Genomic DNA, 23,189 nt, shown 5'->3' with positions numbered 1-23,189 from the left:
TAAATGAGGTCTGTGACAATGATGAACAATTTCCCCAGCCCTGTGCTCCCCTTCCACTGGGGATACTCTTTTCTTTCCATTATTTACTACACAATCCTTCAGCTTGTGTTCAACCCATGATTCTTTTGCTCAACCAAATCAGTGTCTCAGCTTCTGTCTCAATCCAATTTACTGGTTTTAATATCACTTTAAAATGTTGCCAGTAAACGTAGGAAGTGAGCTGTATTAACATTATTCTAAATTTTATTTCAAGGCTAATGTTCCATATTGTCAATGCTGATAATTTCTGCTCTAACTAGTTTTCTGAGTGAATGCTTCCATTTATTTACTGCAGGGTGGATTCCGTTCTATATTTTCATATGCTGGTGTATGCCTTAAACCCATTTCCAGAAACTCTTGAGACCTGGTTGAAAGGAAACTGTTCTTATGCCTGAAGCAGTAATAATTTTACAATTCAAGGGAATTTATTAACAAGATAAAGGTGTTTGGTAATAGTTGATTCCCTACCCAAGGAAGTGGCATTTAATGCAGCCAAAATAGCACCTTCCCACACAAAACAGAGATATTGACAAACTGTGGAAAATCCCATGGATTGTAACAATAAAAAAGTCTTTAGGGAGAAAAACTGGAGGAGTGACCCCAAACAGCTCAATGAGTCCTGTGTATGTAATACTGACTGTAGAGCCATCAAGAAAAGAGATGATGGAAGAGACTATCTGGGGTGTGGGGAGAGATGTCTATCTTTGCAAATCGAGTTGTGAGGAATAAACTTCTGACTATGATGTTTTGTGACTGGCCCCAGAAAAATCACAGTCTTTTAACTTACTTTCTGTAAGTTGATATACGTGAACTTATAAATGGCTTTTTTTGTTCACAGTTATTTAGGGACTTCCCAGATTTTACACTGTGCCATCATTAGGGCCCTAAATTTTGTTTTCAATACTTCCCTTGAATTGGTGCCTAGTCACAGAATACAAAAGTGTGATGCAAATGGGAGTAATCACATTACTTTTAACAGTGTTCATGCCCATTCACCTCCTTTTCATTGTTATTATTAATGCATGTGCAGCTATGTCAGGGGCTTGAAGCAGCAAGGGTTGGAACTATTGGCAAAACAAAGCTAATATTAAAGAAGCTTTGGCTTGTTAGTCATTATTCCTGTCCACTAAGTTGTTGTGAAAGAAGAAGGAAATCAGATGCTAATCTCTCATAGTTCAAGAGCTGACTCATGGGCCACAGTGGAGGTGGGCAGCATGGGAAATGAGCAAGACTAGGTGGGAAAGGAAAGAAAGGGGGCAGAGAGAGAGAATTGAGGAAATGATAGAAGGAGGGGAGAAGGGAATTATAAGAGGCACTGAGCATTCAAACTAGGGCAATGACCAAAGTGGAAGAAGGCATTAGAGGTGAAACCATTAAGGACTTTCGCTCCATAGCCTGAACTGTCATCAAGAGTAATTCATAAAGTTCTTATCTTGCAAAAGCTGTACTTGTAATTCCATTGCTGTGGTCTTGAGATAGCTGAACATTGGACAGCAGATTTGTGGCACAATAATAGTATTTTCAAAGGAGCTATTAACAGTATGTGTCATTCTATGGTCAATATGCCATTCTATGGTCAATCATGTCAATCCTATCGTTTCTTTAAAAAGCAAAGATTAGCATGGTGATTAATAGAATGATTCAATCTTTTCCACATTGATAATAACTTAAATGGATTAGCTTTCTGACCTCACTAATAACTAAATGAGTGTAACATTTTGTACTAATAGCCAAGCTCTGGAACAGCCTTGTAGTTTGTGTTTAATTTACAAGGATACCACCGGAGCCAAGTGGTATTGCCCTAAAGGCTCTTAAGTAAAAGGAATTCTAATAATGACGTACAAACCCTGATAGGGATTTTGGTCTTCATGTCTGTGACAATTTTTGATATGTATGTCAATCCATATAATGTATCTGTCTATGACAATACATATCAGAAGATGGAACAATGATATTAAGCATATTAACTTGTAACCTGAACAAAGGGGCATCCTCTCTGTAGACAAACCAAAAATTCAAGAGTGTTCACTTGCCAGGTACCAACTCTCCTTATAGCAAATTTTTGGGGAGATGATTATTTCCAGTTCCAATGAGATTTCTTGCTTTCCAATAGTGGTGTGCCCCAGTTTTGGCAGGGGGGTGCCCAAGTGAAACAAAACAGGAATATTTATTTATTTATTTATTTATTTATTTATTTATTTATTTATTTATTTATTTATTTATTTATTTATTTGCCGCCCATCTAGACATAGTCTACTCTGGGCGGCTCACAACTTTGTACCTTATTGGAATGGATACAGGGCAGTTCAACAAGGCCTTGGGCACTTAGAGGACTCGTATAATTTGCTAAAGTTTGTGCCCACAGTTTTTATAGAAATGCTAAAATTTGGAGAATACTTGGTGTCTGTTGCCATGGCAAAACAAGAACATATCACAGTAGGAGATTGACAGCTAAAGTCCCAGTGAAAGCCCAGTGAAATCTTCCTGAAAACTCCAATTCTTGAACTCTTGGGGTGGTCTCAGAGTGACCTCGGTAGACTTTGTATAGTCTCATCCATCAGTCAACAGCCATTTTGCATCCAGACATGGCAAAGGCAGGATGCTGCATCATTTACTAGACTGGCTGCAATCTAGAATTTTTTTTCCATTTTCCATTTAGAGAGCTATGTTGAGTTATCATTACATTTAGGCTTGGGTGTGTTTGTGAACATGAGGTGGATGACTGACTCTGTTGTATAGACTTTGGATAGGTCAAAGTAATGCCAGGGACTACCTTTATTCACAACATTTTCTAGTCTACATTTTTAAAATACCTGCCACAGGAATCTTTTCTTTTCCCAGGTGTGTGTCCCTGGTATGTTCCATAGTGTTTGTGGGGGGATGGGGGAGAGAGATGTCAAATGTGCAAGGTTTAGGCATTGGGTAGGCACATTTGAGTAAACTAGACTGTTGACTAGGGACATGGAGGGGACATCTTCCACATCCCCAATGTGGCATATTTTCCCTGAGTTTAGCAACTTTTGGGGGCTGGGGCACAAAAGGCATTAATGGAGTTGATGGGACTTTTGCCTCCAACTGAAGGTCCATCACTTTTCCAAAGTTGATGGCGTTGCATTGTGCCCTGATCCCAAGACATAGCCCTTTATATTCCACATTTTCAAGAGGGGTGTCCATATCCAGAAGTATATACACTCATACATGTATCTTCAGAAATTTGGGGACATATCAGCTCAGGCCACCTCCATAACAGCTTGGGACAGGTATGTCATTATTAGCATGGCAAATATTTGGATACAAATTGGATAAGACTAATGTTTTTATTTTCCAACCTGGCCTCACACTGAATGGTGGGAATTTTTTTTCCTTACAAGTCATATTCACTGCTTTTTTCGAGCAGTTTTGATGAACAGGATTCTTTGTCTTAGCATGCTGGCTATATGTTGACCAAGTTTCACAACCATAAATGAAGAGAAATCAATACCATGGCTTGCACTTCTCTGCACCAAAGGCTGTCGAAAACTATGTGGCCTTTGGTCATTTGATTTGCAATTTCAGCATCAATATTTGATTCATGAGACAAGGTGCTTTTCAGATACATGAATGTATCCCCCAGCTGGTCTTCTATAGTAATTTCTACTCGAACATAAATCTTAACCTGAGCTGTTTGATAGGACACCTCTTCTTTTCTTTTAGCTCAAAAGAAAAGTGTACCTGCTGCTGAAAAATGATCCATCTCTACTCTCCTGAGAATCACGTACTGAAGCACAATCATCTGCCCCCCCCCCAAAAAAAATCCCTTTACCACTTATTCAAGCACCAAAGGCCTCCTGTATATATATATCTGGAGGACAATGTAGTACTTGCAAGTACAAAGTCTTCCATCTATATAGTTGGATTCTCTTGTGTATTTAATCAACCTTCTTGGGGTTTAACATCAATTATATTGTATATAAATACATCAGGAAGCCAAACCAAATGGGCTGATATTTATTATATATTTGTTGAAGTAACTCATAGGAAATAGTGCAGATAGTTACATAACCATCTCTGGTGATAAGAATATGCAAAGGAACCCTTAGTGTTAGCATATAGAGGTCAAACTATCTCCCATATTAGCACTGGATCCTATCAATCTCCTTTTGTTTCAGACCATATGTCACAACAAGGAAGAATATAAATAATGCACAATAATAAGTAAAGGTGGAAGTTGAAATACAGATCTGAGAAGCCAATTATTGGCAGGGTTGTCACACTGCATGGAACTTTAGATTAAAGAATCCCTGTAATAACAAATATCCTTCAGCTTCACAAAAACCCCTCTTGACTTCTTCTGGCCATCACAGAAAATATGCTCACTGTTTTGAATCTAATCTTCATTCTGACTTTGAAAATGAGATTAGGTCTATTTATTTCGGTCTGTGCTTCCTGAGCCAATGTGAATTGCTCGGATGTGATAATGAGGTACTTTCCTGCATTGTCAGTTGACATGATAAAGGGGCATAGGTTTATTTGCATTATTCTGATTATCTGCAGATAATCAAAAAGACGAAATATACTTTCTGTGCTCTGAAAGAAAATATATACCCTTTGTGCACTTCAATGTGGTATGGCAAAAGCACTAGTTGTTTTTCAACTGTTCCTCTTATGTGACACAATGGGAAAGGGTGACATAATGAATATACATTCCCATAAAACCTAGCCAGTATCACTGATGGTGCAGAATGTTGAGACTCAATGCCTATCATTACTTGAAGACCTATCATTGTGAATTCTCTTTGGAATTTAATAGCATCTGAGAATGAATGCAAAATTCTTCAGAACTGAAGCTTTTTTTTAAATGAAGTATTGTTTTGCCTTTATCATTGTAATATTTTTAAAAAATTAAATTTATTTCTAAAGAAAAGATAATCCATCATGTTACAAGTAATAAAATTCAAAGTTTAACATAGTAAACTGTCATCTTACTTGTTAAATAATTTAACTGTTGACCAATTGCTATTCCCCACATTTCTCAAAATCACATTTACACCATTCCCCGTCTCATCTTAAAGAAATGTCGACCAACAATCTAAATGCTCCAAATTGTTTTCCAAACCACGTGTCTTGAGATTTATTTTAATGGCATATTTTAATAAAGGCTTCCAGTTTTCAGTGAATTGACTGTGCCTTATTTCTCCTCTATATAGTCTAACTTTATTAGTCATTTTTTTCATCAACATCTTATTCATAAATCCTTGTAATGAGAGATATTGAGAGTTTTTTCAAATTTCTAGTGATCTCAGATCTTGCAGTGCCTATACGATTTGCAACTAATTCTTTATTTTCAAGTTTCTCATTTCCCCCTGTAAATAATGAAAGTAAGAATAATGTTTCATTCATATCTATTTTTTTATTGGTGAGCATTTTTATCTATCTACGGTAATTACCTCGTGCCAGAATGCTTCTATTTGGGGGCAAGAAATCCACATATGTTCCAAAGTTCCTTTTTGTCCACACTTCCTCCAGCATTTATCCAATATATCTTTCTTAATTCTATGTTACTTTGTAGGAAATAAATGCCGCCGATGCACTACCTTCAGAACCATTTCTTTCACATTTGCTGATATAGATTTATATGGGTATTTACTCCATATTCCTGTCCAGATTTCCTCGAGTATACAGTATTAATATTTAAATTTGTTTCCCACACTGTTTTAGGTCCTCTGCCTTTCCATATTCTTTCTCAATAATACTTTTATATATTAGTGAGGGTAGTCCTTTCTTTTTCTTTTTATCTTTTTGGATACAATATTGTTCAAATTCAGTTAATGTTCTTAGAAAGTGAAGTTTTTGTTGTAAGTGAATAGCGAAACTTCTTATTTGTTTTATTTATAACCAATTGGTTTTTATTTGCTTCGTTTTCTCTTCTATTTGCCTAATAGTGCCTTTGTGTACAGCTTCTTGAAGTTGCTGATCACTTGCTGGTCCATGGGCTGCAGAAGAGGTATTGTGTCGGGGGGGAGGAACTTGACCCTGCTGAAATCCTCTTTGATATCATCCACCAAGGATGGGGGGTGTGCTGGGGCGTTGTCCATCAGCAGAAGGCACTCTCTGGAAGCTGGTTGTCAGAAAGATATTTCTTGACAGTGGGTGCAAACTTCATAGAGCCATTCCATAAAACAGCTGCCTTGTCATCCAAGCTCTTGAGTTGGCCCTCCACATGACAGGCAGTGTGGCCTTGTTAACTTTCTCTTGCTGGAATGGGTGAGGAGTCTGGGAGTGGTACACCAGCAGAGGCTTGATCTTCAGATCTCCGGTGGCGTTGGCACAGAACAAAAGGGTCAATCTGTCCTTCATGGGTTTGTGGCCCGGCATTTTCTTTCCTCCTGGGTGATGTAAGTTCTCATGAGCATCTTCTTCCAGAACAGCCCTGTCTCGTCACAGTTGAAGACTTACTGCAATGCAGTGGATGCCACTTCTCTTTTGGAACTTCTGAACCCATCTCCTGCTGGCACTGAATTCTTCTTAAACTGCACTTCCAGAGGGTTTTCTTTCCATTAAATCACAGTGCAGCTTCCTCGCTTTTTCGCAGATCATGGCTTCACCAATGCTGTCCCCTTCCAGCTGTTTCTCATTAATCCAGACCAGTAAAAGTTTTTCCACTTCTTCCATCAGGGTTGGTCTGTTCTTTGTTATGATTGTGACTCCTTTTGCCACATAAATGTCTTTCAAGACATATTTCTTCTTTAATATGGTGTCAATTGTTGACTTTGGCATCTTGTATTCTGCAGCCAGTTCCATCATACACATGCCCTGTTCATGCTTTTTGATTATTTCCTTTTTCATTTCAATGGAGATGATGGTTTGGGTTTTTGTTTTGTTTTGTTTTGTTTTGCTTTGCTCTGTTCTTTCTTTGGAGCCGTGACTATGGTTCAGTTCACCACAGTACACAAACCCTAAAAGGCAGAGAATCCAGCAACCATTATTCCAGCACAGAACTCTTCATGAGAAAAAGAGAGCAAAGAGGGGTGGGGTAGAGAATAGATTCCAAATTCCATTTTACAGCCTACTTGCATACAACAATAAGCAACCATTCCAGCACAGAACTCTTCATCAAAAAATTAATTTTACATTTTAAAATTACAGTCTAATTTTCACATTTAATTTTAATTTAATACATTACAGTCTATTTTTCATATTTTAAATCCACACTGCAAGACCCCTTGAGGGCACAGAAACATAACCCCCCCACCTAGCCCTACCCCAACAAGCTGCAAAAAAACCCTGTACACTACAGTAAATTGTACTCACCCAGAGCAGGCAGTTGCCCTGCTTTAAAAAACGGGCAAAAATTCAAAAATCAAAAATTAAAAAAGCCAAAAAAAAACAGTCCGTACAGTACAGTACAGGCAGTGTACTGTACCAGGCAATATCAGGCAATACTGTACCAGGCAATACCAGACTGTCTCCCTATCCACTCAATTAACCACTGGGACGAGCGAGATAGCACACAAGCAGCCTCTTTGCTGGCCAACGGTCAAATTGCCCACTTTTCCCGCCTCCCCGATTTTTTTGGTTCGCAAGTCGAGGCTCCATTCGCAAGTCAAAGCAACTTTTTGCGAATGGAGCCATTTGTAACTTGAATAGTTCACAAGTGGAGACATTCATAAGTCGAGGTACCACTGTATCCTTAATATTTCAGAATGGGTTCTGTATTTGTTCTCCTTTTCTAATTATTTTAGTGGTATAAATATACTTATTTACTATGTCCATTTTTGTTTCACCTTCCATTTCCACCCAATCTGGATTCTTGTGAGTCTAATTGATTTGTATAAATGTAATAATTTGGTTTATTTGTACAGCTTCATAATATTTTTGGAGCTGTGGTATCTCTAATCCCCCTTTTTGACCCTGTCTATATTTAACACTATTTATGAATCTAATCTTCTTCCCTTTCCTGCAATGAATTTTTCTAGCTTTCCTTGCCATAGTTTTACTTTTTTTGTATTTGGCTATAGTGGAATATTTTGGAATAGAAATTGCAATTTTGGTAATATATATGATTTAATTAGAGCAATTCTCCCCAACATTGATAGGTTCAACTTGACCCGCTTTGTCATTTTTTCTTTTGCTAATTTAAATAGATTTTTATAGTTTCTGTAAATTAATTGATTAAGGTTTTTTGGTACCAATATTTCTAAAAATTTAAAACTTGAATAGCATAACTAAATGAGATGCTTTTTGAATTTTGTTTTGTTCTATAATAGGGATATTTAGACATAATAACTTAGATTTATGAAAATTAATTTTTAAACCTGTATACAGACTAAATTCCTATATTTCTTTTAAGTGTTCTATTCTTCATAATGGATCCTCCAAAAAAAGGAGCATATCGTCTGCATATAAATTTATTTTGTGTTGTCTGTTTTTCATGATCAGTCCTCTAATGTTTCCACTTTCTCTTATTTTTGCCGCAAGAGGTTCTACTATTAATGTGAATAAAATTGGAGACAAGGGATGACCTTGTCTAGTTCCTCTAAATAATGTAAATTTGTTAGGTTTGTTAGATTCTACTCCATTAATAAGTACAGTAGCACCTGCTCCTATGTATAATCCCTTTAGAACTTTAAGAAAATTTTTACCCATATTCATCTTTTCCAAAAGATCAAACATAAATTCCCATTCCACCCGAACAAAGGCCTTAAGGGCATCCAGTGAGAGTATTGCTATCTTCTTCTTTTATTTATTAGCTGTACATATAATATTCAGTACTCTGTGGATAGCATCTCGTATTTGTCTTCCTGGCATAAAACCATATTGATCTGTATGAACATATTTAGTTACAAAACTACTTAATCTTTGTGCCAGTATTGTTGAGAAGACCAACATATTTTGATACCTCTGATCTGAGAAATTTAGAATTGTTGCCTCCATTAGCAGAGCAGCCGAAACCACTTTGGTAATGTTACTTGGTAGACTGGCTGACAGATTGCTTCAGAAAAATGGAACAGAGTTTCAGATGTGTTCCACTTTAAAATCTTGCATAACGTGTCACCAGTTTCATAGCAACCTGCACTATTAGTATGATGTTTATTGCAGAATTTAATGATGGTCATGCAGCCCAGGAGACTGTGAAAGCTGTGTGCTATAGTAATATATAAGGGGAGGACTGAAAACTACATATTAAGGAATTCTTGTTCCTGTCCTCCATCCTTTCTCCCTGTAACAGGTTAAGCACCTACCATGTATGATGGAGTAAAAATGATGACAAGAAGATGAGACTCATATTTCACCTAGCATAGCAGTCCATCTCCCTAATATAGTTCCAAGAGAAAGGTGAAAGATAGCTGGCAAAAAAGTCCAAAGCAATTATCTATACAGAAGGGATGAAATTGTAGATCAGTTTCTATGGGAGGAACCTATCTGGCTTCAGGAATTCAGGAATCCCTTCTTTGCCATCCTGACCAAGCATTGATCTACTGTCAAGGATAAACATCTCCTGTTTCTTCAGAATGACTATCTTCCTGACTAAGATTGCACTACAAATCTTTAACTAGACATAATAAGAAGCTCTACAGCTGACATATTGGAAACAAAGTTTACTTAGATTCTCCTATTCCACTGAATGCACAGAAGGCACAACAGTGTGTGAGAACACCTTGAAATCAGTGCTTGATGTGTTTCACACATCTACATGGAGCACCCAGTTTATACAGGAGGGTATGTGCATAGTGGAGGAATATGGGCTTTCTTGATCCTAAAGCATGGTGCAAACCAGGTATATATAGATTGGTATCTGCATGGTTGAGGCCTTTTTTTAAAGCACTGAATCAGTAACAAGCCTGGAGCAATGTGTGATGTTATAGATTTTGTGGAGTGGGATAGGTATTCCAAAAAGCAGATCATGAAGTTCCCCATTCTTATTCTGTTGTTTTCCATGTACGTGGGTGTGGCATGCACATCTATATGCAAATACATATAGATATGCATGCATGGAAGTACACATACATAGACAAGTATACAACAGCAATATCTGTTGGCTGAGAAGACATGGCATTCAGGAGCAATCATAAAGAGCTGGTATTTGAAGCCATTAACAAGATACAAATATGCTTCTAATTAATCAGGTGGAGTAAATAACAAGCTAGAAAAACACCATTAATCTAAGGTCTAAGGAGATTGCATGTTAGTCTGTGTTTGTGTGAGAGTGTGTTGTGGAGAGAGAAAATGAAGGCTCATGGTTTTACTAAATCTACAGTACCTACTACTTGGTTCCTCAAGAAGTACAAATGAATTTTATTTTCATATTGATCATTTTTGTTTGAATATTTGAGTTTTTATTAGTTATCCACCACTGATGTATAGTTGTAGAAAAAAGGTCAACAGATTGCATTAAACAAAACAGAAATAAAAGCAAACGGTGCGGTCTAATTGATATTCACACCCCTGCCGAGCAACTGCAGAACATTAAGCACCAGTTGTTTGTAATGGAGTAAGATGACTCACCCTCTTCCTCTGGAATTGTTCTTACCTGCTAGATGGCAAAGTTCACCTTACTGGATGCTACTGAAGAACAATGGTTGTATTTGCCACTGTAAAATAGCACCTGTTGTCTCATATACGCACATCCTTTGTGAATAAGGAAAACGGAATGCATGCACAGATTAAAGGTTAAAGAAAATAGCTGCTACATATCCAGGAAAACAGAAATATTGAATATGACCTTAAAAAGAGAAAATAAATGAGGCATATCGGTGTGTGGGGGAAACATGGCAAAAGGAATATGAGGGAAAAATATGATTCATATGTCTTGTATTTAAGACTGTGAAGTTCTTTTTAAAAATGTGAAAGTGATTTAGCCCTCTTCAAATGTTCACTTAAGAGCATGAATAGAGCTATAATCTTAGTGAGGAACATGAGGACGTTCTACACTCATAAGACTCTACACAAGTCAAATGGATGTTCACATACCAATCACAAAGGTCTGAAGGGGAGTTTGTAAATGCAGTCAGCTGAATGTTTTTACAAAGTTCCCATTATTGTGAGCCCTGTCTTATCACAATCATAGCAGCTTCATAAGCACATTCATCTATACATGCCAACAGTCTTCTCTTCAGACCTTTGCACTCAGTGCAGAAAGGTCTGGCTAAATTCCAGGTGGCAATGCCCAAGGACAGGCCTGAGTGGGTCCCCATGTCTCCATCATACTTTTAGCTTTGTTCACACATTCAGGCAAATGCCTGAATAGGGCTTTTTTTTACACTGCAGTCTTAAACCCTAAGTACATTCATCTGATTTCTGTAGAACATACACCATAAGAATTTTAAGGAGCCATGTTGCTTTGCCCATTAAGACAAATGGGACCTGGGGAGTGACTACACTGACAAATACTGCAGTATATGCTTCAGGATTAGAATGGACAGATTTGTGTCACATTGACTACATGATATAAAAATCAATGAAAATCAGCCCAGATATAACCTCCACCCCATCTGTAGTATTTTTCCCCTCTTCTGTTGGGGCTTCTTCTTTTCTGGGGAACCAAATGCATTAGCATTGGTTGAAACCGCTGGTTCTTAACCTTGGGTTACTCGGGAGTTTTGGACTGCAACTCCCAGAAGCCTTCACCACCAGCTGTCCTGACTGTGGTTTCTGGGAGCTGCAGTTCAAAAGCATCCGAGTAACAAAGGTTAAGAACCACTGGTTTAAACAATGTATTCACTTGTGCCAATATGGAGGGGTTTGTAGCCTTTCTATTAGAAACTTTCCAGCTAGCTACAGCGGAGAGGCAGGGCAACAGGTAAACTGGCTGCTGTTTGAATCCTCTCCACCCCGCACCGGGTGCTTGTGTCTACTTATTTCTCTGTTCCCCTCTTTTTTGTTTTAATTTTCCTCTCCCTCCTTCATTTACTTTTAAAGCCATTCTACTCTAGAACTAAGACAGCTAGGTGACTGATTGGGGGGGAGGGAAAGAGCAGAGCTTGGCAAAGAGAGAAGAGGAAGTCTTAAGCCAGCCTTGTTTCCAACTTGTTAAGGTAGCTGTGGTCTGGCTGTCAAAATTTGCAGGAGGCATGATTTAAAGAAGAGATACCTTAGCAAGGCAGAAACAAAGCTTATTGAAACTTCCTTCTTTGTCTATGCCAATTCTTTGTTCCTTTTTTCTCGTTGGTTACCTAGCTGTCTCAGCACTAGGGCAGCAAAAATGCATGAGATTCCTGTGTGATTGGGGAAAACTGACTTCCTGGGTGCAACTTCATGGTGGAGCTATTCACATTTCCCCCCACTGTTTAGTTGAATTCTTAGTTTCAGTTCAGATTTACGCTATGCACAGCCAGCCCTCTATCTGCCTTCTTATCAGAAGGAGAGGGTCAGAACAATGCCTGTTTTCCCATCCAACCCCTAGTCTCACATAGATGTGCACAGAGAGAAGAAAAGAAGAAGGAAGCAGCAGCAGATGGCAGTAGGTTGTCATCCTGGCACTGCCCACCACCCGTATCTTCTATTGGGCACCCGCTGCCACTGGTTATGAATAGAGCTAGAGAACATAATCCTGCACTGTTTACTAGGAAATAAGACTCACTATGTTTAGTGGTGTTTACAGACAAGGAAATATGCCCAGGTTGCAGCCATAATGATCTTACCAAGTATTGCTTTGTGAAAGGACCGTATCTGAGTAGCAGAGGGTCCATGGAAGGTCACACATCCATCCCCTGGGAACTCCACCTAGAAGAATCAGGTGGCTGATGATAGGAAGGACCTTTGCCCAAGACCCCGGAGACCTCCTTTGAACCAGAGTAAACAATAAGGAGTTGGACAGATAAATAACCTGACCTGGTATGTTAGCCAGGTACAAAATCATGTTTTACGTAGCAACAAAACAATAGAGTCCTTGCTTCTGAAGCACAGATAGATTGTGAGGTATCATGTTTAATGGGAATTTGATGCTTGTGCTTCTAGGATATATGCAAATGAGAGTCAGAGACAGTGATGAAACATATGAGTTAGATTTTTATTATTAAGAAATACCACTGAAACTGCCATTGTACGTTATTATAAAACAGAAACTGTAGACAGAAACTCTAAAGTGAAATACTATATTACGTAGGCATGTTAACATTAAATTCAGGATATATTCTTGGTTTATGAACTTATGAAAAAAAAGTGCTAACATTTAAAGATTAGATTTGTGGACCTTTCTTCCTTTTATGTGCAATACTATGTTTTGCCGACAGATGTCCTAGGAGATTCTTACACTGAACTACACTCTATTGAAGATTCCAGTATACAAAGCTTCCTTTTTATGTATCTATAATGTGTACTCCTATCTGCCTGGATAACTTGGTGGTTTAGATATCTGGCTGCAGAGCCAAAGATTGGGAGTTTGATTCCCCATCAAACCTCCTGTGAATAGAGCCAGCTTGTGTGGCCTTGGGCAAGCTGCACAATCTCAGGACATCCCCAAAAGAAGGGAATGGTAAACTACTTCTGAGTATTCTCTACCTGGGAAACCCTTAAAAGAGTTTCTTTAAGTCAGAATTGACTTGATGGCACATTATTATTCATGTGTACTCCTGTAAAAACATTGAGTCCGTATATATTTGGGTTTCAAAGCTATATTGACTTAAGTTGAGCCATGTTAAAAATGTAAATATATACAGAAATTTCCCCCAAGATCCATTTTCAATAATATATTGAAATATAGTACAGGATTTGATGCAGGAGATCTCATTACAGTTTATTAATACATTGTATTTCTACTTGTTTAAATAGGTTTTTTTGCTATGTTATATTATTTTAAGATGATGATGTTTGTTTTGTCATTCTTATATATTATTTTGAGTTGAATGTTTGTTACATGTTCTTTTGTAAGCTGCCCAGAGTACAGGTTCACCACTAGATAAGTGGAATATCAATCAATCAATCAATCAATCAATCAATCAATCAATCAATCAATCAATCAATCAATCAATCAATCAATCAATCAATCAATCAATCAATCAATCAATCAATCGTGTGTACATGCAACTTTGTAGTCATACATCATTATCATCTGCAGGTTTATTTCAGGCTTTAAGAAAACCCATCACTATTTAAATAGAATGACAATGAAGATTATTCTCAATATTATGTTAGGTTCTCCTTCCTGAACTTCATGTGACTAAGGGTTTGTGGCTATTGTAAAATGTGTATGTTGTTATAATAATAAGGCATCCCATTTGTTTCACTTCTATCATGATGCTAGTCTTGTTTCATCTCTTTACCTTTGGCTCACTTCATGCTAGCTAGTAGTCTGGTACATTCTGTTTATTTCTTTGTATTTAATCCTACTGCTTCTTCAAGAAACACAGGATAGGATCTGTAGCACTTAGCACTTCCCCTCTGTTCTCACAATAATCCTATGAAGTAGGTTATAGGCTGAGAGATAATGGGTAGCACAAGTTCATCCAGTGTTCTTTGGGACTGGGTAGGACTAGAGCTCAGCTTTCATCAGTCTCAATCTTGTACTCCATCAGGAGTGGGCCACATATATGCATAGATACACCTCAATGGCCATATGTATCTTCTAGCCGTCTTCACAGTTCCTGGAGGTTCCACAGCTTCTGCTGAATTTTTCAGCACAGTAATATAGCAATAAAGAAATAATATTTTCTACTGAAATGTGTCACAAGTAACACATGATTTGCTTTGGTGTGAAACTGACTATGGAACAACTAGAACTGCAGGTTTTCCACTTGTGGTCATGGCCACTAAATTTCAACAGTGTGTGGTAGCAGGATAATCCATGGGACAGGGCAGGAGAATCTAGGTGACTGAAGTTGACCCCTGGACTCACCCTATTTTAATCACTATACGACATTCATTCATATGACTGGAGGGCAGTATATTAAGTACAGAAAAGTCCTATATCACCCTGAAAATTCCTTAAGACATCTGTGGATTGGATGAATCATGCCTGACTTCAAACTTTGCAGTGGCCTGGTTAGTTTCCAAAGTTCTCACCTGAAGTCTTTCAGTGAATGATTGTTGTGGGTTTTTCAGGTTCTTTGGCTGTGTTCTGAAGGTTGTTCTTCCTAGCATTTCACCAGTCTCTGTGGCATGGACAGAGTTCCTACTCCAGTCCTCTGAAGATGCCGGCCACAGAGACTGGCGAAATGTTAGGAAGAACAACCTTCAGAACACGGCCAAAGAGCCCGAAAAACCCACATCAGCCATCAGATCCCGGCCGTGAAAGCCTTCGAGAATACTTTCAGTGAATATTTGTCCTTCTACTGTTCCCATGCATGAACATTAACTATACTGTAGGACCAATTCATGTGATCCTTTTTGTATAACAAGATGCAATCCATTGTGCAATTGCTGGTAATTGATCCCATGCTAAATTGCCTGTCATTTATTACAAATATTGTCTGTCCAACAAATCCCATGGAATATAAATAGGTTCACATTTTTTAATTATCATAAAGGAATGAGAAGTAAATACACAGTGATCCAAAGGCCACCAGGGCTTCAGAAACCTGATTTGGCTATATATGTTTCTATCAGGGATATGCACTGCCTTTGGACAAATGACTAAGTATGAACCAAATCAGTGGTATTTGTGCATTTCCAGGGCAAACCCTAGGGCAAAGAGCCCATATATATTAACAGGTCAGAAGGGCATCCCCAGGGATCTCTCATGTTTATTTTATTTATTTATTTATATGCCACCCACACTACTCAAAGGTTTCTGGCTGGCTTACAACAATTTGAATTCAAAAAAGAGATAAAAACAATTAAAATACAATTAAAAATACAGTGCTCTAAAAATTGCCATCAGGACCCACAGTTGATATTATTTCAATTAAAAACCTTCTGGAACAGGAAGGTTTTGACCTGGTGCTGAAACATCATCAATGTTGGCGCCAGACAAATCTCTCTTGGGATGCATTCCATAGTCTGGGGGCAGTGGCCGAAAAGGCTCTTTGTTTACAAGCCATCCCTCTTACCTCCTTGAGGGATGGCTCTTTCAGGAGCCCCCCCCCCCCCGGCTAGATCTTAATTGCCAGATAGGTCCATATGGAAGGAGGCAGTCCTTCAGTATCCAGAGCCCAAGCCATTTAGGGCTTTATATGTCAAAACAAGCACTTTGAATTGGGCCCAGGCAGCAACTGGTAGCCAATGTAATTTGAACAGAATCAGCCTGATGTGTTCTCTAGAAGCCCCACCACTCACCAGCCATGCAGCTCAATTCTGAACCAGTTGCAATCGCTGGACCATCTTCAAAGGTAGTCCCACATACAGCACATTGTAGTAATCTATATGGGATGTTACTAGTGCATGCATAACTGTCATGAGAAGGTCATAACTGGTATAATTTCCGCAGCTGAAGGAAGGTGCTCCTGGCCACCGAGTCCACCTGGGCTTCCAGAGTTAGACCGGGGTCCAGGAGCACCCCCAGGCTGTTGACTCTGCCCCTTAGGGGGAGTACAACCCCATTCAGGGCAGGGAAATGGCCCTCTAGCCTGTCTGGTGAAGCACCCACTAACAGCACTTCTGTCTTGTCTGGATTGAGTTAATTTATTAACCCTCATCCAGTCCATTATCAGGTCCAGACACAAGTTCAGCACAGAAACCGCCTCACCTGGATTGGTGGTAAATGAGACGTGGAGTTGAGTGTCGTCAGCATATTGCTGACTCCTCAGCCCAAACCTCCTGAGGACCTCTCCCAGTGGTTTCATGTAGATGTTAAACAGCATGAGGGACAGTATTTAGCCCTGAGGAACCCCGTGACATAAACACCATGGGGCAGAGCTACTGTCCTCAAGCATCACCTTCTGGATACGGTCAATTAGGAAGGAGCGGAACCACCGTAAAACAGCCCCCAACTCCCAACCCAGCCAGCCTATCCAGAAGTACACCATGGTTGATGGTATCGAAAGCTGCTGAGAGGTCCAGGAGTATCAACAGGGTCACGGTCCCCCTGTCTCTCTCCTGGCAAAGGTCATCGTACAGGGCGACCAATGCAGTCTCCGTACCAAAACCCGGACTGAAACCCAATTGAAATGGATCCAGAAAATCTGTTTAATCCAGCAGTGCCTGGAGTTGCCCAGCCACAACCAGCTCCAACACTTGCCCAAATAAGGGAAGTTCACCACTGGTCGGTAGTTAACCACCAGCCCTGGATCCAGGTTAGGCTTTTTAAGGAGTGGCCGAATTACTGTCTCTTTCAATGTGGTAGGGACCACTCCCTCTCTCAAAGAGGTGTTCACGGCCTCCTGGACCCAAGTGTGAACCCCCCTGGCAGACCTTCTAATTAGCCAAGATGGACAAGGGTTGCATGGAGTGGTGGTAGAATGAACAGATCCAAGCACCCTGTCCACATCCCCAAGTCTCAACTATTGAAACTCATCCATTAATACCTGACCTTAGCACGGCACACTGGACACATCCTCTGATTCTGCACTAATGGTGGAATCCAACTTATTGTGAACATGAGTGATATTCCCCTCAAAATTAATGGCAAACTCATCACAGTGAGCTGTTGAGGGTTCAGGATCTCCACCGGATTTCCAGGTTGAAGAAGATCTCAACCCACCTGAAACAGCTCTGCTGGATGACATTTTGAGAAAGCAATACGGCTGGCGAAATATTGCTGTTTCGCCAGAGTTATTGCCACAAAATAGGCCTGATAATGGGCTCTAAGTCATGTTGGATTGGACTCCCAACTGGATTTCCTCCACCTGCGCTCCAGCCGTCTCCCCTCGCTTCATTGCCTGCAGTTTAGATGTGTACCAAGGAGCTGTCTGGGCTCTGCATACAGGGAGAGGGTGCTTAGGTACAATCATGACAACCACTTGGGTCATATCCTTATTCTATAGGGTGACCTGAGTTTCGAAAGGAGCACTGACCATATCAGACAGATAATCCCCCAGAGAAGAAAACATTCACATATTACTGTAAACCTGACATTCACAGGTTGCAATTTGAACCTGTGCAAAGGGGAAGAGAAAAATTCCCTGATCTGTACTGGGCTTTAAAAAATAAACAATTTTGTAACATGCTTCATATTTATAATTATAGCACTTTCTGCTCAGTGGGTGACATAGAAAAATAACACGGAAAATGTGCAGAGTAAGGGAGGCATAGGAGACTGAACGTGGTTCATCTTTTTTCTCAATATGCTAAGACTGATGCTTCCTTTCATACTTTTGTTATATCGAGGTAAAGTACCTTGACTTTACTAATTGTCCAAGATATCCCCCATCACTATTAAATTCTCTAGCATGGTGATATAATTGCTTTAAAAGGCTCTCCAGCCCCTCCCCTATCAATCTTAACACCAAATGGTCTTTCTATGTTGCTACTAGCAGTTATCTGTGAATTTTATTGGTAGGACTCTAGACAAAGATAATTACATTTTAACTCTTGACCCTTGTTGTGGAAGAAAGCATATCATGCTTTAGAATTTTGTACATCTGTGAGACTTCTGGTTGTTCTGGAGAAATGAAAAATGCAAAAATAAAATTCAGAGTAGCTGAAATGCATACGGTTGAAAAATAGCCTTTATTCAATGAGAGAAATGTACAAAATGTTTATTTTAGGCAAAATGTATACAAAAAGTATGTACAAATGTCTATTCAAGAAAAAGAAAACACTGACGTCTCACCAACTGGAATAAATGAAGGACAGGATATGTTTTGAGCCAGGATTCAAAGAAATGCAGCAAATTAAGATTGAAAGTTAACTTTCCTATTTCAGAGTAAAACCAATTGTTGTTAACGAGTCTTAGATCTGAGTAAATGTGCATAAGATCACACTGCAAATGGGTAGAAAATGAAGATAGATACCAGGTCACATTTTTAGAAACATAGGACACTGCCTTTTGTCAGTTCTAGCCTATCCACCCTAATCTGCTCAGCCTAATGCTGTCATTTCTAATTGACATAGGTTTTGAGGTAGATCTCCCAAGGCCAAGCCAAAAGTCCTTAAACCTGAAACCTTTCTAACTGTAGACTTGAGGATTTGACTTTTCTGCAAGCAGGGAATGTACTTTATTATTGACTATGATAACAGTGACAGTGACACAGGAGCCTCTTTCAGGAGGCTGTCTCACCTCCCTCAGGATCTGCTGAGTTCTACACAGTGAGCTTCTTGGTGGACCTGGGAGTGATGGTCCTGGATGAGCACACTCCTGGGGACAAAAAGAGGAACCCAGCCACCAGTAAGAGAACCCATAAAGGAGCCCAGGAAGAGGTGGGTCAAGCAGAGAGCCTGGGACTAGAGGAGCAATCACAGAAGTGAGGAAATGACCTCTGGGACCTGAGGATATAAAGGAGGTACTGGAGGGAGAGACAGTGAAGGAATGTAGAGAAAAAGATATGGGGAAGGTCAACAGAATGGGGATGTCCTCCCTGATGTGGTAGTGGAAGAAGCGGAATGGAAGGAAGAAAGTTCTTGAGGGGATGCTGTCAAGAATGGAGAGGAGGACATATACCACCTGTATATAGAACTCCCAGAAGACCCATAGACACCCATTGACTGGGAGTACATCTGTACATCCAGAGCAGACATCTTCTACATAAATAAATAAATAATATAATACATACATATATAATATAATATAATATAATATAATATAATATAATATAATATAATATAATATAATATAATATAATATAATATAATATAATATAAGGAGAACCCTTGTACCAGGGTGTTGGTCTAGCTCTGGGTGCCCCAAAAGGGGGAGAGAGATAGACATCTCAATACTAATCCTTGTCCACACCTTCCCTATTGAGGTGAACAGGAGAACATTGTTGCCAAGCCTAGAATGGAGGTCCTAGAGAACCAATGGCAGCCCAAGCATGATGCTGGTGGAAGAAGTGGTGGTGAGCCTGCCAGGCTCAGCAGGCAACAACTCAAGGGAGAAAGGGAGTCAAAGACCAGCACTCCTAAACTCAGTGAGAGCATATAATCCCTCCCTGTTGCAGAACCCATTTGGCAGTTCAACCAGGATGATCATCCTGAGGAGGACTGTATAGAAAACCTCTTGGTGGTGCAAACCAGAAGGGCCATAGACTCAGAACTTATAGACCTGGGACTTGACATCCAGGCACTGTCCAAAACTAGTCTGGGGCAATTCCAAATAATTACAGTTGCTGCTCCCCATTTTTTTTTTAAAAATCCAGTTTGTTACAAACACCTGCAACCTCATTCATGGATTGAAGGGTGGATGAAGGAGCCTCTGTTGACTTGGCAAGGCCCACGGGACTCACACTGACCTGTGCCCCAAATTCATATTTGACAAAGATGGGCTCTTCTTTGCCATTCTAATCTCTGTCACATTATTGTGTGCAACGATGCTCATGGCCTTAGCTGAAGCTTACACTGAATGTGCATTTAAATTCAAAATGCTTTTAAAAGCAGTGACTGGTGGCTGGTATATAACATTAGCAAGTGTCAAAGGAGATAAAGGAGAAACTACGCTGAATTCCTCACCTGCTAATAAGTGTGCTTAAGTACTGGAAGGCTTACTTTCTAAAGAGCATTTAAACACAGATCAAAACAGGGTATGATGTAGAATAACAAACCATGTCCTGCCTCCTCCATATTCATGCCCCACACCTTTAAAAAATCCTACAAATACCTCTCTGCATCTCCATGTAACAGTACAACAGTAACAAATACCTACAGTAACGTTTTTCTCCCGTTTAATGATACACCATATCTGCTACTAGAGGTGATTGCTTCACTCTGCCTAATGATAGTTCTGGCCATGAGCTCCTCGTTTATAGCTTGAAGTGCTGCTTGTATCATCAGAAGCTCACTACTGATCTCCTTTGTAACTCTGGGATGAAATGGGTATTGCTAGACCTGTTGAAGAGAATATCTTACAATACAGTAGTTGCTTCTCTGGAGTCTGGGTGCTATTTAGAGAACTACTGAGCAAAGCAGAATACCTAGACATCATACTGCTTCCTATATCTTCTTGATGGAAAAGTGGAGGCAGATAGTGGACACTACAATCCTCTTTCCAATTTGCCTGGAATGAAGACCCCCCTCGGGCACAGGAAAATATCTGCTGGCCATTCTCCACTTTCCATCTATTTTGTGCGATTTGAGTAATGCACAGAAAATGCAATGGAGCAAAGAATATTTCTGCCTTGAGAAGGGATGGTGGAGTCTGCTCTGAATGGCTGATCAGTGTGGAATACTTTTATTATAAATGATGGCGATTAGAGAACAAGATTAGGTATGAAGGCTGTCATTCTAGCTCAGCCATTTATACTCATCATGAAGGAGAGTAGGAGGATCAGGCAATCAATGTTTCCCAATTTACTTTCTTCGTGCTGATTGATCAAAGCAACAAAGCTTCCAGAAAGAAGCCCAGATGGTAGATTTAGATAAATGAAGAAAAAAAAGGGAAAGAAACTTTGATTCTATAGATCTATGAAAATAGAGACAAACATAGGTTTTTGTTTTCATTGTATTTTATTTTTCACACTAATTTTTCAGTTTATTCCAATGAAGGGAGGAATGTAACCTTGTAATTTGATTAACACCTGAAAGTAACTCCAACATGTTGGTGGCACTGCAGCACAACAGCAGTGGGCGTTCTTTCCTTTCTCCTTTCCTCTGCAGCCCTCAGAATTTCAAAAACAGGCTGGAGAGGTAGGGGTGTGTGTGTGTGTGTGTGTGTGTGTGTGCGTGTGCGTGCGCGCGTGCGTGTACCTTTAGGGATGCTCTGGGGGATATGAAATGGGAAGATAAATGTCTTCTGAATTCTGTTGAATTAAACACAAATCCAGTACTGGATCCTGCCCAAAGTATGTACAGTACAATGTACTCCAGTGTAAGCTGTCATCTGGAGTGGGTGAACCTTTGTGAGTGGGAACTATTCAATGGATCATTGCTTCTTTTACAGTTACTTGGTATGATTTCCAAGAGCATTCTTCATTCCTATGGGAGAAACAACTGTGGGATGACTGTCAAAAAGAAAAATACTCTAAATATTTACCATACATTAAGAGGGTAAAAGACCAGCAAGATAAGGAAGTATAAACAACACCCCAGTTTGTTGTACCACTTACCTTCCAGCCTAATAGATCTTCTGTGCTTTGTCCATCACTAGTTGTACACTACTTCTTACATCCTTTGTAAGACAAATCATGTTAAATAAAATATTAAATAAGACTAATGGTCCTTTTGTACACGTAGCTACAGAAGAGCAGTAAAACTACTCTGAAATTCATTATAATGAATCATAAAAATCTTTTCATGAAAGAGACAGGACGATTGTGCAGTACTGTTATGTGCTTGGAATATAACTATTAAGGCAGCAGAACAAAAACAGAACAAATATGAGCAGCTAGGCAGCATGCATTGGGGGCTGTTAAATAAAACAAATTGTAAAGAAGATTGCAAAATGTAGTATATTACACTGCATCTGGCAAGATATTGTCAAATACTATCCAAATTAAAGAGCTTAGTGCTATGAATTCCTTCTGCCTCACAGCTAATTATGAAGTACTGTGTGTACTCACCATAAAGCACATTGCACAAGCCTAGATTAGTACAAGGTACAAATATATAATCAAGAGAAAGTTAATGCTGAAGCACAGCTGGGGTTGCTGGACCTGAAGCCTCTAGCAAAAACAGTACATAGTAATAATGGTGCAAGCTAGTCCTTGATTAAAAAAATAGTAAAAAGTGCCAAGTAATTCATTTGCATAAAGATTTTCTTCCAGTTCCTACTTTTATGGAATGCACCACAAAAGAGAGAGAGGGAGAGGGAGAGAGAGAGAGGGAGAGGTGCATATCAGCTGGCCAGATGCAGCGTTCAAAGTCATTTCTCTCTTAAATAACCATGCCTTTCCAGCATCATCAGTAAATGTTATTATAATACCCAATGCATAAAGAGGATAGAATTAGCAAAGTTTGTGTATAACAAATGAACAGAAATAATCATAATTAAGTGAGAGCTTGTAAAATTAGATGTCACAGTAGGAGTCCAAAAATAGAAAAGAAACAAGAACAGGATTAGTAGATACATATAATTCATTATACATAGAAGGGAAATGGTGAATGAGTTTTTCTAATTCATGCTTATTGCATTCCTCGGTGTATATATTTAGTCTCTAAATGATAAAACTGCAGGAGGAACAAAATTTAAGAACTACAATATTTCTGTA

The 23,189-nt window shown here is 39.3% G+C and overlaps 1 long non-coding RNA gene across 1 annotated transcript; it reads right to left on the bottom strand.

The window, feature by feature from the left end:
• Positions 1-21,756: 21,756 nt before the first annotated feature.
• On the bottom strand, positions 21,757-22,212 carry LOC144583222 (uncharacterized). The gene is made up of 2 exons (XR_013536889.1): positions 22,089-22,212; positions 21,757-21,957 (listed from the first exon to the last, which is right to left on the bottom strand). It is a non-coding gene; the product is annotated as an uncharacterized LOC144583222 (long non-coding RNA).
• Positions 22,213-23,189: the final 977 nt, after the last annotated feature.

This window comes from Pogona vitticeps, chromosome 5 (genome assembly GCF_051106095.1).
Source record: "Pogona vitticeps strain Pit_001003342236 chromosome 5, PviZW2.1, whole genome shotgun sequence".
NCBI lineage: Eukaryota > Metazoa > Chordata > Lepidosauria > Squamata > Agamidae > Pogona > Pogona vitticeps.
Note: the sequence above shows the minus strand (reverse complement) of the source record. Positions and strands in the feature narration are given on the sequence as shown.